The following is a 15,738-nucleotide window of genomic DNA, read 5'->3' as shown; positions in this document are numbered from 1 at the left end:
AATGACCAGCATTGTTCTTGATTCTGTCTCGATCCCACCGGAGCACGAAATGACAGAAATCACTCTAAGATCTTTATGCATCTTTTGCATTGCACTACCTTGTGCCCCAGTTTATGTTCCATGTTACAGCATCACCCATGTTACATCACGCAGGGAAATGTGGAATGCCTGAGAACCAGCACTGCATCATTTATAATGGAAGCAAACATTATATTGTTCATTCGCTAACTGACATAACACTTATATGCATATAAATACCTCCAAGGAAACTGCTCCAATATTGCTATTTGATCCAAGCAAACAACACATAACAAATATTTTATGTGACAAACTTCACTTCTTTCACTCTTTGCCAATCACAATTGTCTCTAATGTATTCATTATTCAAGCTTACTTGACAAGCCTTCTGTCTATTTTTTTTTTAACTCTATGGTCTGATCACAGGTACACAAGCTGGAATTCATGCTGGATTGTTCTGTGCTGATTGGCCAGAGAAGTCTCATGGGGCTGCTTCTCTTCAGGAGTAAATTTGCAACGTCACCTGAAGAATGACTTGCCTCTGCATATGAATGTTATTTTCATTTGTAAACACATAGTCAGAAGTGGAATTGTTTGAAGCAATGATGCAGCCTGCAGAAAGGTAAGCAAGGATGGGGAAAGCAAATTATGCAAATAAATCTGAACATTCCTAGAAATAGCTGCTTTATTTTGTTTGCTGCTAGTTATGTCGTTTTTCGCAGCAATTTCTATTTTGAAAAATAAGCTTCCATTCCCTGGAAATAGCTGCTTTTCTTATGACTGAAAGCAATACATTGTATGTAGCCAAACTATTTTAAACTCACTCAATTTCTGTCTTAATATATATATCAGAATATCAGAATAGGATCCTTCACATTTCCCTCACATTTTGCTTTAGGTGAAATTTCATAGCAATGACAACTCTACTAGTTGCAACTGAATGTTCTACAGCCAGATGCTCCTTATCATGATATAGGGAGAGATTTTTATTAGCTTCAAACTTCTGTGTAAAAATGTCAGAGTGGACCCCAGAGGACTGAATTTGCACAGAATTTCAGCCAGGATGCGACGAGGTGTGCTCAGTGCTTGTGAAATGTGTCCCCTGTTCTTGAAACAAAAAGAATTCCAGAGTCCAAGTTTGTTGAAAATGAAGACACAAACTAGACATTACATGGAACACATAGCGTTTGTCAATCCAGATTTTCTCACCGAGAATTTCCCTGCCCATCAGAAGCAGCAGAAGTAGAGTGTACAGGGCTGACTACCATTAGGTAAATGGAGTCGACTGGGTCAGGTTTAGGGGTTTGAGAAAAGGCAGCTAGTTATTTAATTTATTATTGTTGCATTGTTAAGTCCCACAATGGGGGGGGGGAAGCTTTAGGTGTTTTCCTGCCTCAAATGCCAAAATAAGTTGAGCAGCCTTGGGTACAGATCACCTTGACTAGGGAGAGGGAAGTGAGTCACCATTTGCCACTACACCCCTGGCAGCAAGATATATTAGGCCACAACATGCATAGAACAAGTACATTATTTAACTAATGTGAGAAGGGATTCAGGGAGGAGACACGGGTTGAAGAAGAAGAAGAAGAAGAAGAAGAAGAAGAAGAAGAAGAAGAAGAAGAAGAAGAGGAGTTTGGATTTGATATCATGCTTGATCACTAGCCTAAGGAGTCTCAAAGCGGCTAACATTCTCCTTTCCCTTCCTCCCCCACAACAAACACTCTGTGTGGTGAGTGAGGCTGAGAGACTTCAGAGAAGTGTGACTGGCCCAAGGTCACCCGGCAGCTGCATGTGGAGGAGCGGGGAAGCGAACCCGGTTCCCCAGATTACGAGTCCACTGCTCTTAACCACTACACCACAACAAGCATACATTCCTCACAGCTTGATGTTTAGGCATCATTAAGAAAGCATATGGAGGAGACAATGGAAATAAGAAAAGGGTGGCTTAGAACACTGAGAGAGAACCGAGTTGGGATGTTGTTTTGCTGAGATCTGGGTGAACTTTGGCTCTGATGTCACCATTTGTTCTCATGTTGATAGCAGGCAAAGGCAAATGGACAATATATTACAGTGGTCCACAAAAATTCAGACTCTGTCATGAGTTATACAATGAAGAGTACCATTCATATTTATTTATTTGAAACATTTATATCTTGCCTTTCCAAAGTCTAAGGTGGCTAACATTCTAAAAGTGAAAACCAGCCAACCAGCAACCAACACACACACACACACACACACACACACACCCAACAACATGAGTAACAGAAGAGTTAAAAGGCTAAAAGCAGGAACAAAACCATATATACTAATAAAGCACCAGTTAAATGAAAGGCACAGATGAAACACCATCATTAAAATAGCCCCATGGCAGAGGAAAATACTAAGGGCAAGGTTAACATATCATATAATGCCTTCCTAAAAAGCAATGCCTTTGCTATTAAAGAAGGAGCAAGGAGCGCTTCCCTCAGGGCGATGGGGCACTTATATCAAGTCTTTGTAAGCTGGTGCAAGCAACAGGGATTCTGACAGAGTACTGACCATCATTGCTGCACAGCAGATTTCTGAGTGTACTGGTGTCCTCTCAGATTTTGTGCAGAAGTCACCACATCTATTGAGTTTCAGCTGTGTCGGGCTCTGTGCCAATGCCTCCCATCTAGGATGTATGACTTCCATGATGACTGTGGAGAAGCCTCAATATAAAATGGCCCCAACACACATTGTAGGTGATGAACTATGCATCATATGGGCACTCCATTGCCACGGACATCGTACTGTAACTCCAAGCCCAGGCATGATGGTAGGTCAATTATTCTGATCTAGTCCCAAATGGTGATGTATCCAGTCACTTTCCAAAACACCTTCATTTGTTGCTATGCAACCTCAAGGACCACATATTTGTGGACTTCTGGAATACAGAGTTGACTCTGATGGAGGCAATAGCTCCAAGGCACTCTCTCCTGAATGCCACGGTACAGGTGTTACACATCGTGCCTTCTAGATATTATGGACCACAACTCCCATCATCTCTAATCATTGGCCATGTCATCTGGGGCTGATGGGAACTGTACCCACAACCACAATGAGGGCAGCATGTTGGTTAACTCTGTTACACTACCTACTTCCCCTTAGTAGTCCATTGATTTGAGACCCATGCAACAAAAAGCTTGAATGTTGGTGGTTGTATTTTTCTTGTTTTAATGTGAACGGCTTAGAGATTTTATTCTATTCAGCGGTATAAAAAATATTATAAATAAGCACATTTCCCTGCAAGTTTATGCTCTGCTTTGGAACCTACATTTTTCTATTTCCATAGCCACATATATAAGTGTGTAACAATTACAAAATGCAATTTCCACCTCTCTGTGCACTTGCACACAGTAAGTTTACAGTGTTTAAGTGGGACCAGCAACGACAGAGTTAAACCCATAGAGAAAAGAGAAAAGGAGTTAAGAAAAAAGTTCATAGGCAAGGTGGAGGTAATGGTGATGGGGATAACTTAAAGGAAACAGCCAGGATACAAGAGGGCTGAAAATATGCATACAGTACATAGTGCAAGAATTTTTAATATGTAATTATGATTTGATATATGTAATTTAGTGGACCTATTTCATGTAGCGTTTGTAGCCAGGCACTTTGTTGTAATGGAACAGAATTTAATTTGAAAACTGGTAAACACTGCTGGAGCGGGGAGGGGAATGGCGTTCTATCCATCCCTACCTGGGAATGTGAGATTTCTCTCCCAGAGAGCACAGTCACTGTAATTGTTTGACTGCTGCGAGGGTGGTGGTTATAACAGTGTCACTGGCCCCTGCTGAATGATATTGTTTGCAATATGATTAGTAATAAGAACGTTCCTTTTCACACACACACACACACACACACACACACACACACACACACAACCATTTTATACCACCCCCCCTTTCAGGCATTAATTCTGGGTAAAATTAATGCACACGGCTACATTGTTGTGTCAGTCTGAGGCCAGCTCCTCTGTCTGCAGCTGCATGTTATTCAGGCCTTTTAATGTGTACTCATTCTTAAAACACCTAAACAAACTCATAAAAAGAGCTTCTGTTACTTTTTAAAGAAATAATAATAATAATAATAATAATAATAATAATAATAATAATAATAGATTTTATTTATACCCTGCCCTGCCCGGCCAAGGTGGCTAACACCAAATACATTAAAAACACAAAATCAAACAATTGATTAAAACACAGCTCAAAATGACAGTAAAATCAAAATAAAATTAAGTGGCCAACCCACGAATCACAGCCATGAAGGTAGGAATATGATATTCTGTGAAGGGGTTGTTACCTTGCCATTCTTCTAAGTAGTGAAAAGCAGCAAGACCATTAAAAACAAACAAAATATTTTGCTTAGTTTTACTTTAATCTCCAGGATCTGTGAGCTCCTCTCTCATGTACTGGAGTTTGTCTGTCTGCCCATCCATCCATCCAGACGGTGATTTTTTATTTTTTATTTTATAAGTGGGGAACCAGCCCCACAGCTGCCTCTTGCTACAGGGCCCTCTCTTGAACTGCTCTGCACAGGGAGGATATCTCACTATTGGGAGAAATGAAAAAATTGTCCAGTAGCACCTTTGTTGTTGTTTCGTCATTTAGTCGTTTCCGACTCTTTGTGACCCCATGGACCACAGCACACCAGGCACTCCTGTCTTCCACTGCCTCCCACAGTTTGGTCAAACTCATGCTGGTAGCTTCCAGAACACTATCCAACCATCTTGTCCTCTGTCATCCCCTTCTCCTTGTGCCCTCCATCTTTCCCAACATCAGGGTCTTTTCCAGGAAGTCTTCTCTTCTCATGAGGTGGCCAAAGTATTGGAGCCTCAGCTTCAGGATCTGTCCTTCCAGTGAGCACTCAGGGCTGATTTCCTTCAGAATGGATAGGTTTGATCTTCTTGCAGTCGATGGGACTCTCAAGAGTCTCCTCCAGAACCATAATTCAAAAGCATCAATTATTCGGCGATCAGCCTTCTTTATGGTCCAGCTCTCACTTCCATACATCACTACTGGGAAAACCATAGCTTTTACTATACGGACCTTTGTTGGCAAGGTGATGTCTCTAGAACAAACTTAACTGGTCTCTAAGGTGCTACTGGACAATTTTAAAATTTATTTCGACTGCGTCAGATCAACACGGCTACCTACCTGAATCTAGATTCACTATTGGGAGGTTAAGGGAGATCTTTGGATGAAGGGCAGTCATTTTAAAAAGCAAATAAAATAAAAGTGTATGGTTAATTGCACATGTGGTAATGCAGCACATGAGGATGCTGCCAGCCCATCATGGCGTCCTCAGGCAGCTGTGATAGCCACAGCATCCCAGGTGGGTTCAGTCTGACACTGATCCTGGCCACCTCTGTGTCAAGACAGCAAGGTCTGGGGCTCTCCAACAACAACAACAACAACAACAACAACAACAACAACAACAACAAATTATTTATACCCCGCCCATCTGGCTGGGCTTCCCCAGCCACTCTGGGTGGCTTCCAAAAACAATTATTAAAATACTGCAATACATCAAACATTAAAAGCTTCCCTAAACAGGGCTGTCTTCAGATGTTTCCTAATAATTTCCTAAAATGCCTCAGGGTACGTCAGGAGAATTGTGGGTGATTAAAATTGTGGCTCCAAACTACCCAGCACTCGTCGCAGGACTGCTTCTGTTGCTTTTCAAGGTCACTGTGCGGGGTAAACCCAGAGATTCCCAACAGAGAAAGCTGTCTTATACCGAGTCACTTAACTGGTGCATTTGGTCTCCTTTAGCTGTGCTAAAGGACTGCAAGAAGATAAAACCTCTCCATTCTTAAGGAAATCAGCCCTGAGTGCTCACTGGAAGGACAGATCGTGAAGCTGAGGCTCCAATACTTTGGCCCCCTCATGAGAAGAGAAGACTCCCTGGAAAAGACCCTGATGTTTGGAAAGATGGAGGGCACAAGGAGAAAGGGACGACAGAGGACAAGATGGTTGGACAGTGTTCTCGAAGCTACCAGCATCAGTTTGACCAGACTGTGGGAGGCAGTGAAAGACAGGAGTGCCTGGCGTGCTCTGGTCCATGGGGTCACGAAGAGTCAGACATGACTAAATGACTAAACAACAAAAGCTGTGCTTATTGGCAGAATCTGCCACCCTTGTCTGGGATTGGGTGGGGATTGAACCTGGGATGCAAAGCAGATGTTCTAACACTCAGCTACGGCTCATATAGGAGTCATTCTACCAGAGGCCACTTTGTGAAAGGCCCTTTCAAACCGGGAGTACTTGACTCATAATCTGACTGTGCAGAAAGGCTTTTAGAATACAATTGGATGTGTCTTGTGGCTGCATTCCGCCATTTACTTCAATGGAGGCTTTCAGACACCCATGAGAATAAATGGTGAATGTGTGGCAGAGAACGCTTGCTGAATTCTCCTCCTTGAGAGGCTTCCTTTCCTATTGATTTTGAGGTTCAGAATTGCCTTCTTCAGATACATATTTTTTTAACGCAGAGTTAAATTTTAATGATGTGGAGGGGAGGAACTATTTATTTGTGTGACCAAATAATTAAAATATTGTTAATACTTCTGTATCTGGAGATGGAGAAACATGATTTTTGTTACCTTCCGGCAGAATCTTCTCCAGGCTGTAAATTTCTCTCCCTCTTTGAACCTCACACAAACTCTTTTTAATGAAAAAAAAGATATCCCTGGGTGTAACTCTGCTCTGATAAAGTCATCCCAAGGGTGGATTTTCCACAGAAGTGTATGGTGTAAATAACAGGATTTTCTGGTCACTCCCCCCCCTCCCCCGCTGATTCCAAATTTCCTTTTCTGTTCTTTTCTCAGGAAATATTAGATTTCCAGAGTAGCTTCTGGGCTAAGCTGTTTGGTTCTGCCTTTCTAACGAAACAATGTAAATGCCCACTGGTTAACTTCGCTTCTTTAGCTATGGTGCAAAGCTGGTTTAATATGTATCTTTGGTCATTTTGCAAGGCTACAGAGACTCTCTGGAGAAACTTTAAGATAAATAAATAAAGGTTGCAGTGAGTAGAGCTGATTTATCGACTGGTAAGGATATGGACATTTTGTGGACACTGTCAATTTTGATATTATACGTCCAAGTTATTAATTATACTCCTGAATCATAGGAAATGCTAACTGAAGTCCACTGATTTCAGTGGGTCTACTTTGGGTAAGCCTTAGTTGGATGCAACTGCATTATATTTCGAAACACCCTGTACACTCAAATAGGAAATCACTAGAAACTTGTACTGGGCCTTGTTTCGCTCAGTTGTTGATGGATGTGATTCTGAAAATATTAAAAGATAATAGTTTGAATCCTGGTTAAGTACGTGCAGCTAAAAAGACACTCACTTTCTTTAGTACATCAATGGGATGACTTTTTTTGCAGTCATGGAGTAGTCTATTGCATGCCCCAAAACTGTAGTCATCACTGTTTGAGGTCGCCCACCTGTAATACTAACCCACACAATAAAGGTAGGTAAAGGTACCCCTGCCCGTACGGGCCAGTCGTGTCCGACTCTAGGGTTGTGCGCCCATCTCACTTAAGAGGCCGGGGGCCAGCGCTGTCCGGAAACACTTCTGGGTCACGTAGCCAGCGTGACGAAGCTGCTCTGGCGAGCCAGCACCAGCGCAGCACACGGAAACGCCGTTTACCTTCCCGCTATAAAGCGGTCCCTATTTATCTACTTGCACTTAGGGGTGCTTTCGAACTGCTAGGTGGGCAGGAGCTGGGACCGAAAGACGGGAGCTCACCCCGCCGTGGGGATTCGAACCGCCGACCATACGATCGGCAAGTCCTAGGCACTGAGGTTTTACCCACAGTGCCACCCATGTCCCTTAACCCACACAATGAGATTCATTTAAAAAAAAAATTACTACCATTTTCTCTCTCTCTCTCCATCTGCTTCTCTCTCAGGAAAAAAAAGAGAAAACCCTCATCAACAAGACTAAGAATAAAATGTGGTGGTACTGCTTTAATTTGGGCACAATTAAGTTCTAGGATGGAACCCACTGACTAAGGACTGACGAGTATTGATTCTCTTTCATCACCATGTTGCTTGAAAGGCCTCTGAAATTTAATACCTCTGTTTGCCAGAAATCTTGCAGATGGATCTGCCTAGGATTAAGCAAGGCAAGTGTGAAAAACTAACAGGAAAAATGTGAGAGTTCAGAAATAAAGTCATCTATGCTCTTGGGATGTGCACAGACTCCCAGCACAAGAGAATATGGCACTTTATTTCTTTGCTTTCTTCTCCAGAATTTTATGAGCAGAGATCCGATTGGCTCCCACAAAGCCTGCTCTGTGGTGTGGCAAGTGGTGCAAGTGTTTTGGGATAAAGGGCAGGACACCAAGTATTCCCACCGTGTTGCCTTTGGCCCTCTAAAGCATGCCAATGAAGTAATAATAATAATAATAATAATAATAATAATAATAATAATAATAATAATTTTTTTATTTATATCCCGCCCTCCCCAGCCGAAGCCGGGCTCAGGGCAGCTAACAACAATGAAATAATACAACATTCTAAAATCATTTCATTATAAAATTAATTCAAATCAAATTGATGGCAACCACTGGGCTAGAGTTCTGTGAAGAATTACCAAAGGAGGGAGTCAGGCTGTGCCCTGGCCAAAGGCCTGGTGGAACAGCTCTGTCTTGCAGGCCCTGAGGAAAGATGTCAAGTCCTGCAGGGCCCTAGTCTCTTGTGGCAGAGCATTCCACCAGATCGGAGCCACAGCCGAAAAAGCCCCGGCTCTGGTTGAGGCCAGCCTAACCTCTCTGTGGCCTGGGACCTCCAAGATGTTTTTGTTTGAAGAATGTAAATGGGGCTCCTGGACTGGCAAAGGGTTGACATCTGTGACTTAGAGGCACATTTGGGTCTAATCTGATCCTAGTTATGGATGCATGCACAAAGGGGCCTGGTTCTTTTCTAAGTTGCATCAGGAAATTAGCCTGGAAAAGCTAGCTAATTCCTGACACTGTGAGGTTGGCGTAAGTAAGAGATGAACACTTTCATATTTCACAACCCATAAGAAGCTGGCTAAGGGCTGGGAATTTACAGGGTTTTTTCTTGAAGAGTGGCATATCTTAGATTGGGTCTGGGGTCTGGACAGGGGCATCTATGGCTATGGGAAGATAGATTTCAAGTACTTCACCATGGCACCCTATAGTTTACCCTTTTAAAAATGAGACTCAATAACTTTTTCCATAAATGTTCAGCATGCTTGTTTTCTATCACCCCCTTGCCAGTGGTTTTATTACCAAAGCAGCTAGAATTTAGGGATCTGCACCAATCATTCTATTTGGATCCAGACCCCAACTTAACACTTTGAAAAACTGCCTGATTCAGCTTGCATCAGTTGCATCAGAAGGGTTCCCCCTACATCTACATTCATTACTGGAAAATAACATAAATTGGCTATAATCCCCACCATCACCCACACTTTTGCCAAAGTGTTTTCAAGCACAGTATGGCTTGAGCCTGCCAAATTACAGGGGAAAAGGCAGAAGGACTTCCATGCTGGAACTATCTATCACTTTTTTTTGGCCAGAATTGTACAAAATATGTAAGCATAGCTACAGTTGTTTTCCTGAAAAGGCAGCCGTTATAATTTTAGGACGTGTGAAAAAGGAATCATTTAATCTCTCCTAGTGTTCCGTGCTCTGTAAGAAACCTGCTACAGATAACAATATCAGGTGCTGTTGGGCACCTTCAAAGTTGATACAGTGGTACCTCAGGTTAAGAACTTAATTCGTTCTGGAGGTCCGTTCTTAACCTGAAACTGTTCTTAACCTGTGGTACCACTTTAGCTAATGGGGCCTCCTGCTGCCACTGCGCCGCCGCTGCACGATTTCTGTTCTCATCCTGAAGCAAAGCTCTTAACCCGAGGTAATATTTCTGGGTTAGCGGAGTCTGTAACCTGAAGCGTATGTAACCTGTGGTACCACTGTATTGGGATGGGAAGAACTAAGAGAGGTTCACTTCCAGGATAAAATCATTTATTCTGATTACAAGCTAGACCTGCCAGTCATAAAGAAGATCTCCTGTTCGTTCCCTATCCTGCTGTCTTCCTTAAGCTTAGAGACATGATATGTGCAAACCTGCTCCCTTCCACAAAACACTGAAACTGGAGAGTGCTGGAAAAACCATTCAGCTGCTTACAAACTTGACCCGCCATTCACAATACAGTGGTACCTTGGGTTACATACGCTTCAGGTTACAGACTCCGCTAACCCAGAAATAGTACCTTGGGTTAAGAACTTTGCTTCAGGATGAGAACAGAAATTGTGCTCCGGCGGCGCGGTGGCAGCGGGAGGCCCCATTAGCTAAAGTGGTGCCACAGGTTAAGAACAGTTTCAGGTTAAGAACGGAACTCCAGAACGAATTAAGTTCTTAACCCAAGGTACCATTGTAGAGCTCTTTCTCTGTCTCTGCTCTCAACTCTGAAGTTCACTCTCCCTTGCGCCACCATCCCATCCTGGCACTATGTTGTTCTGCTATGCTTAGATACATTACTTCCATTTTCGTTCAATGCTTGTCTTCAACTTTTTTTGATGATTACATCACCAAAGTGCCTTCAATCACTTCAGGGATTCCTGTTTTGCCTCACGTTATAGAGATCCTCCTTCACCTCTGACAAGTCCCAAAGATTCTCAAGGCACCCCCCACTTTGCCTCAGGATTGATCTGAACCCAATGCACATCTCAACTATGTAAGGAGTATTCAAAGGTTTGTGGTAACACTTGATGAAATAGATTATTAAAACAAAGTGAAACTGGTTCTTATAGCAAGCTGCTAAGGTCAATGGATAAAATCCACACACACCCCTTTGAGTTGGCAAGGAGCAATCTATTTTTTATTCCAGCAGTCCTGGAGCTTAATTTGGCTTTTCTCCAATGGAATAAATGTCAACTTAAAACAGTAGCAAAAGCAACAAATATCCCATGTAAAGCAAAAATCAATCACAATAAGATGTTACAAACAACTCCAAATCCTAAACGTTACTGACAACCAGATAATCTATATATGTTCATGTGTTTACACCATTTGAAACAGTAAAAAAATGTTTCATCAGGCGGGAGAAATGAATTTCAATGCTAATGCAAAATAATTTTGCACACCGCAACATTAATTTATTTGGATGTCTAGTTTCCCCACATTCCCAGGGGTCAGAGTGAAGTAACAAATCAAAATACCCTGGAAAACATAATAGGGTTTCTCCAATATTGCATGAGGGAAATAATTTCTCTTCCCTCCTCCTTTTTACAGGCATTCTGTGCTCTCACCCCAATGCCTCTCCAAAAGATAGAGTGACCCTACCTTATATCACCCCAAATCAAGTACAGGAATGTTGCACCACTCACCTGATTTTGAATGCTTCCTTCTTCTCAATGCAGCCCCGTAAGACATAAAATGCACCCCTGCTCCGTCTTCAACATGGGAATGCCCCACTGGTGAATAACAAAGGAATAAGGCCAGAGTCTGTATCCAATCCACCCAAATATCTGTACAATATTGTTTTATGCCTGCCTAACTAAAATTCAGCTCAAGTTTGTTTTTAACCTCTAGTAATGCCTACAGAAAATGTGTTTGATGACTCTCCAGGAGACGGGGATGCAATATCTGTGAGGTTTCCAATAAGAAAGTCTCCCTTCATGTACACAGAATTTGTAGTCAGAAAAGTATTCTCAGATTATCTTAATGGCTGGAATCAGGACCTCAAACAAAGCTAACCTATATATCTGAGTTATGTGAAAGTTTGCAGCCTAAGTGATTTATAACCTAATCTGTATATTGGATGGATAGATGGAAAATTAAGAGGATGGATGCACTGAAGAAATATTTACATTTTTAGTTATTTATTAAATCACCTGGTCAAAACGCAGCTCCTATTGAGCCTTAAAACCAATGACTTTCCACCCTCATTTGTTAGGCAAGCATCAACTATTTTCTTAATATTTCATTTATAAAAATGAATGTAGCATAATTATATAACCTTGAAGCTTCCACAGCATTTATATGAAAAAAGGGAAAGGGAAAAGGCCAGGACTAAATCCACTGCTAAAATTATAGATAGAAATGTTAAGGGGCTTATTGAAATCTTCAAGCCTAACTCCTACCCCTGCCCCCCCCCCACAATTTTTTTGCCAAATCATGCCCTTCCCCAGAGCTTTCTAACATAGGTGACTGAAAAGGTTTAACCCTGCCCTCTGCTTAAAGGAAAACTGAATTATGGCCATAAGAAGGTCGACAGTGAAAATTTGAGATGCCTAAAAGCCACAGTAAGCAGTAGACAAATATCTTCAACTATCTTTCCCTTCTAATAAAAGCAGCAGTGGGAAAAGGTACTAGAGCAGGGGTCTGCAAAGTTTTTGTGACTTGGGCCGGTTTATGGTCCCGCAGATGCCGCGGTGGGCTGGAGTGTGTTTGTGCACACACACACATGCGCAAACGCTTATTCTGGCGCTCCTTCTGGTGCAGAGGAGGTGTGCACAGCCAGTCGCGGAAGGCAGTCTCTGCTCTGCTTTGTGCCGGTTTAGCACGGCACACAGGAGCCGACTGAGCGGGCGGCAGGGGTCAATGGGCCGGTTAAATGACCCTCCATGGGCTGCTTGTGGTCTATGGGCCTTAGGTTGACGACCCCTGTACTAGAGTCATGGTGCTGTGGGAGGGGTGGCTAACCCCCCATGCTTCTTGACAAAGAGACCATGAGACGGGCCTCACCTGCAGTGAGTGGGACGGTTTTGTCTCCACAGTGAGGCAGTTCTCCAACAGGGGGCCACCACTCAGTGAGACCTGTCCCACATTCCCACATGGTGAGGCCTTCGCTGCAGACTGCAGGACCCTCCTTGGCCGATATGGAGAGAGGTCGCCATCAAGTATGCGGCGGGATGGAGAAACAACCAAGCAGCCACTTTTAGCAACAGAAAAAGACGTCAGCAGATTTATTAATGCACCTTCTGCATCATGTTTAGCTGGGCCCTACGATGACTCAGTGAAATGGATGCGCACAGAATTCCCATACATTTCTCTGAGACTTACAGGTGTGTCTAATGCACTCTGGATTTCATCCAAATGGATGGAAATTTAACAAGGATGTTAGGCCACAAAAAAACAAAACACCTTAGCACACAAGTGATGCCGAGAGCCAATAAATTTAATTTAAAGAAAGTAGTTTAAGGTATTTCAAGGCCTATTCCACGATGCAGCAAATTCAGAGTATCCCAGCTGAAGCTCATTTGGTCCTCTTGAAGAAAAGTCAAATGACCATCCCTACCCCATCCACATTTACTTGGAAGTAAATTCCAATGGTTTGACTGGAACTTACTTTAAAGAAAATAGCTTAGGGAAACAGCTTCAATCAGCTTAAATTCTCACAATTTTGCTTTAACTGGGTTGTGGGTGGGTTGCACAGAGCACCACTGCTATGCCTTATTATGCCCTGCAACTGACAAGGATATTATTCCATTTGCTTTGTTTACAGGCTATAGTTTCAGTCTCTACTGGGTCCTGCGCTTTGCCCCCTGCTAAACATATGAGTCGTGGAACACATGAGCCTTACTGTAATATTTAAACAAGGGATAAGCTTGTTGTTTTAATTTAAAGGAAATGATTTATGGAAGAGGGGAGATATGCCCATAATGCTGTGTGTTCTTGAATCCTAACATATTGTCTGAAGTAGCTTCAAAGAGTAAACTAGCAGGTCATTCCCTGCGGCCCAATCCATATTTCAAATCATGGGCCAAAAGGACTATGGTCAGTTTTCAGACGGCTTGTTAATGAAAGTGAGTTGATGCCAAGTGAGGGCTAATATTTAGACAAGGAAATATTTGTGGATGCATTTCAAGCCTGCACTGTGATGTTCTACAAAATGTAAGGAATTGATATAAAGCAATTCCCCCCCCCCTTCCGTTCCATATCTGTGTATTCAGCATCTTAAAAAAAAATGGGGAGGGGAGGAAGTGAATATGGATAGCGAAAGGAAAATACAAAGGCAAGCAGCAGGAGGGGGGGGGGTGGAGTAGCAACCTCAAACAGCCATGCAGCTATTAAACATATGCCAAAGTAAACAATAGTGTTCAGGTCTGCCACAGCTTTGCCCCGCAGGTAGATGAGAGGCAGCACAGAAGGAAAGCAAATTGAAAGGAAAAAAGAGAGAACAGTACAGGATGTGGATGAGATGCCGAACCCTGGAAGCATGAATGGCCTGATTGTGATCCTCAAGTCACACCATCAGCCATGCAAAGCAGGACATACCTTTCTGGCTTGCTTGTTCCGTCGGCTGAAACAAAGCAGTCCCATTCTCAGCGGGAGGCCAAATCAAAATGAAATTTTATTTAGTCTGCACTGTCCTCAGATTGGGTTTCAGAACGACTGCTTTAGGAGATAGCACGGATATGGCTGATGCATGCTTTGCATATGAAACTGCAGTAGGGGGAAAAATCTACATAATCAAAAAAATCTGTGCTATGTGCATGGAAAACACACACACACACACACGCCTGGATGTTTGCAATTTGACTACAAGGAACCTTAGCTGAAATGACCTTTTCTGAATTGTTTCCAAAAAAACAGGCAGTTTGCGTAAATGTCTGAAAGATCATTTTTACAGACATTATTTGAAGAATTACTGGGATATGGATGCCATTCTTCTTTTTCTTTTTCTTTCCCCCCCTCTTGGTGTTAAAAAGAATCCATCAAAATAATGGTTTGAAAACAAATGCTTGGAAAACACAATACTTTTGTGTTTTGCACTGTCATCTATTGTTCTTCAGAGTCATTAGTAATGTGTTTTGTTTAACCCCTTTCTTCCTCCAGCAACCAGAAAAAAAAGGAAGGAAGAAAGAAAGAAAAGGGCCCACTTGTACAAAAATAACATCTGTTTTTGCAATCATCAATATAACGCAGACCATGCTGGACTTATAAGAGAGGAACATTTCTTTGATTAGAGACTTCATTTTATAGCCTATTAAATAAAATCCCCATATATTTTCATCGAAAGTTGGGCGTAATTTACAAAGGCAATGGAGTGCATCTACAAAATATGTGGGATAGACATCATGTAATACTTTTGTTATCAGTTATGCTGCAAATGTGATTTTCAAACAGGATTTGCAGTGGCTGGGCAGTGAATACAGAGCAACCTATATAGAGGTGGTAGTTGGGGGGGGGGAGCAAGTTGTACACATTATTCACTGAAACCAGAGGGGCAGAATGGAGCCTGTTTGTTCATCCATATTCATATTCAAAGACCTCTGCTTCCAACATCCATTTAAGATGGCATGGATTTTTGCTGTGTAAGGTACCAGCCACATTGCTTCATGTACAAATGCCCTGAAAAACATGTCTGAAACAAGAAAACTGCAGGCACATGGTTCCATTTTGCAATTATAACTGTGGTAAATTAAAAACTGTAGTGTATACAGGATGGTGGAGGAGAGGAAAGAACTCAATTTATATTTAAGCCAGGAGGATACAAAAGGGATAAGTACCCCAAGCGATCAGCACTGCTACAAACTTGCAGCAATAATGAGATACAGTACAAACCAAGCACACAATGTGCTTTCACAGAGCAGTGACGGAAGTCACTGACAACAATGCAGCCATGTGTACGCATCCCTTGGAGACATATTTTGTAATTCAATCTTCTGTCTCTCGTAGGATATAGGTTTGGGATCCTTAGCAATAACT

The sequence above is a fragment of the Podarcis raffonei genome, chromosome 4, assembly GCF_027172205.1.
Source record: "Podarcis raffonei isolate rPodRaf1 chromosome 4, rPodRaf1.pri, whole genome shotgun sequence".
NCBI classification, from domain to species: Eukaryota; Metazoa; Chordata; class Lepidosauria; order Squamata; family Lacertidae; genus Podarcis; species Podarcis raffonei.
The sequence above is the reverse complement of the archived record's forward strand: the minus strand, read 5'-3'. Positions refer to the sequence as shown.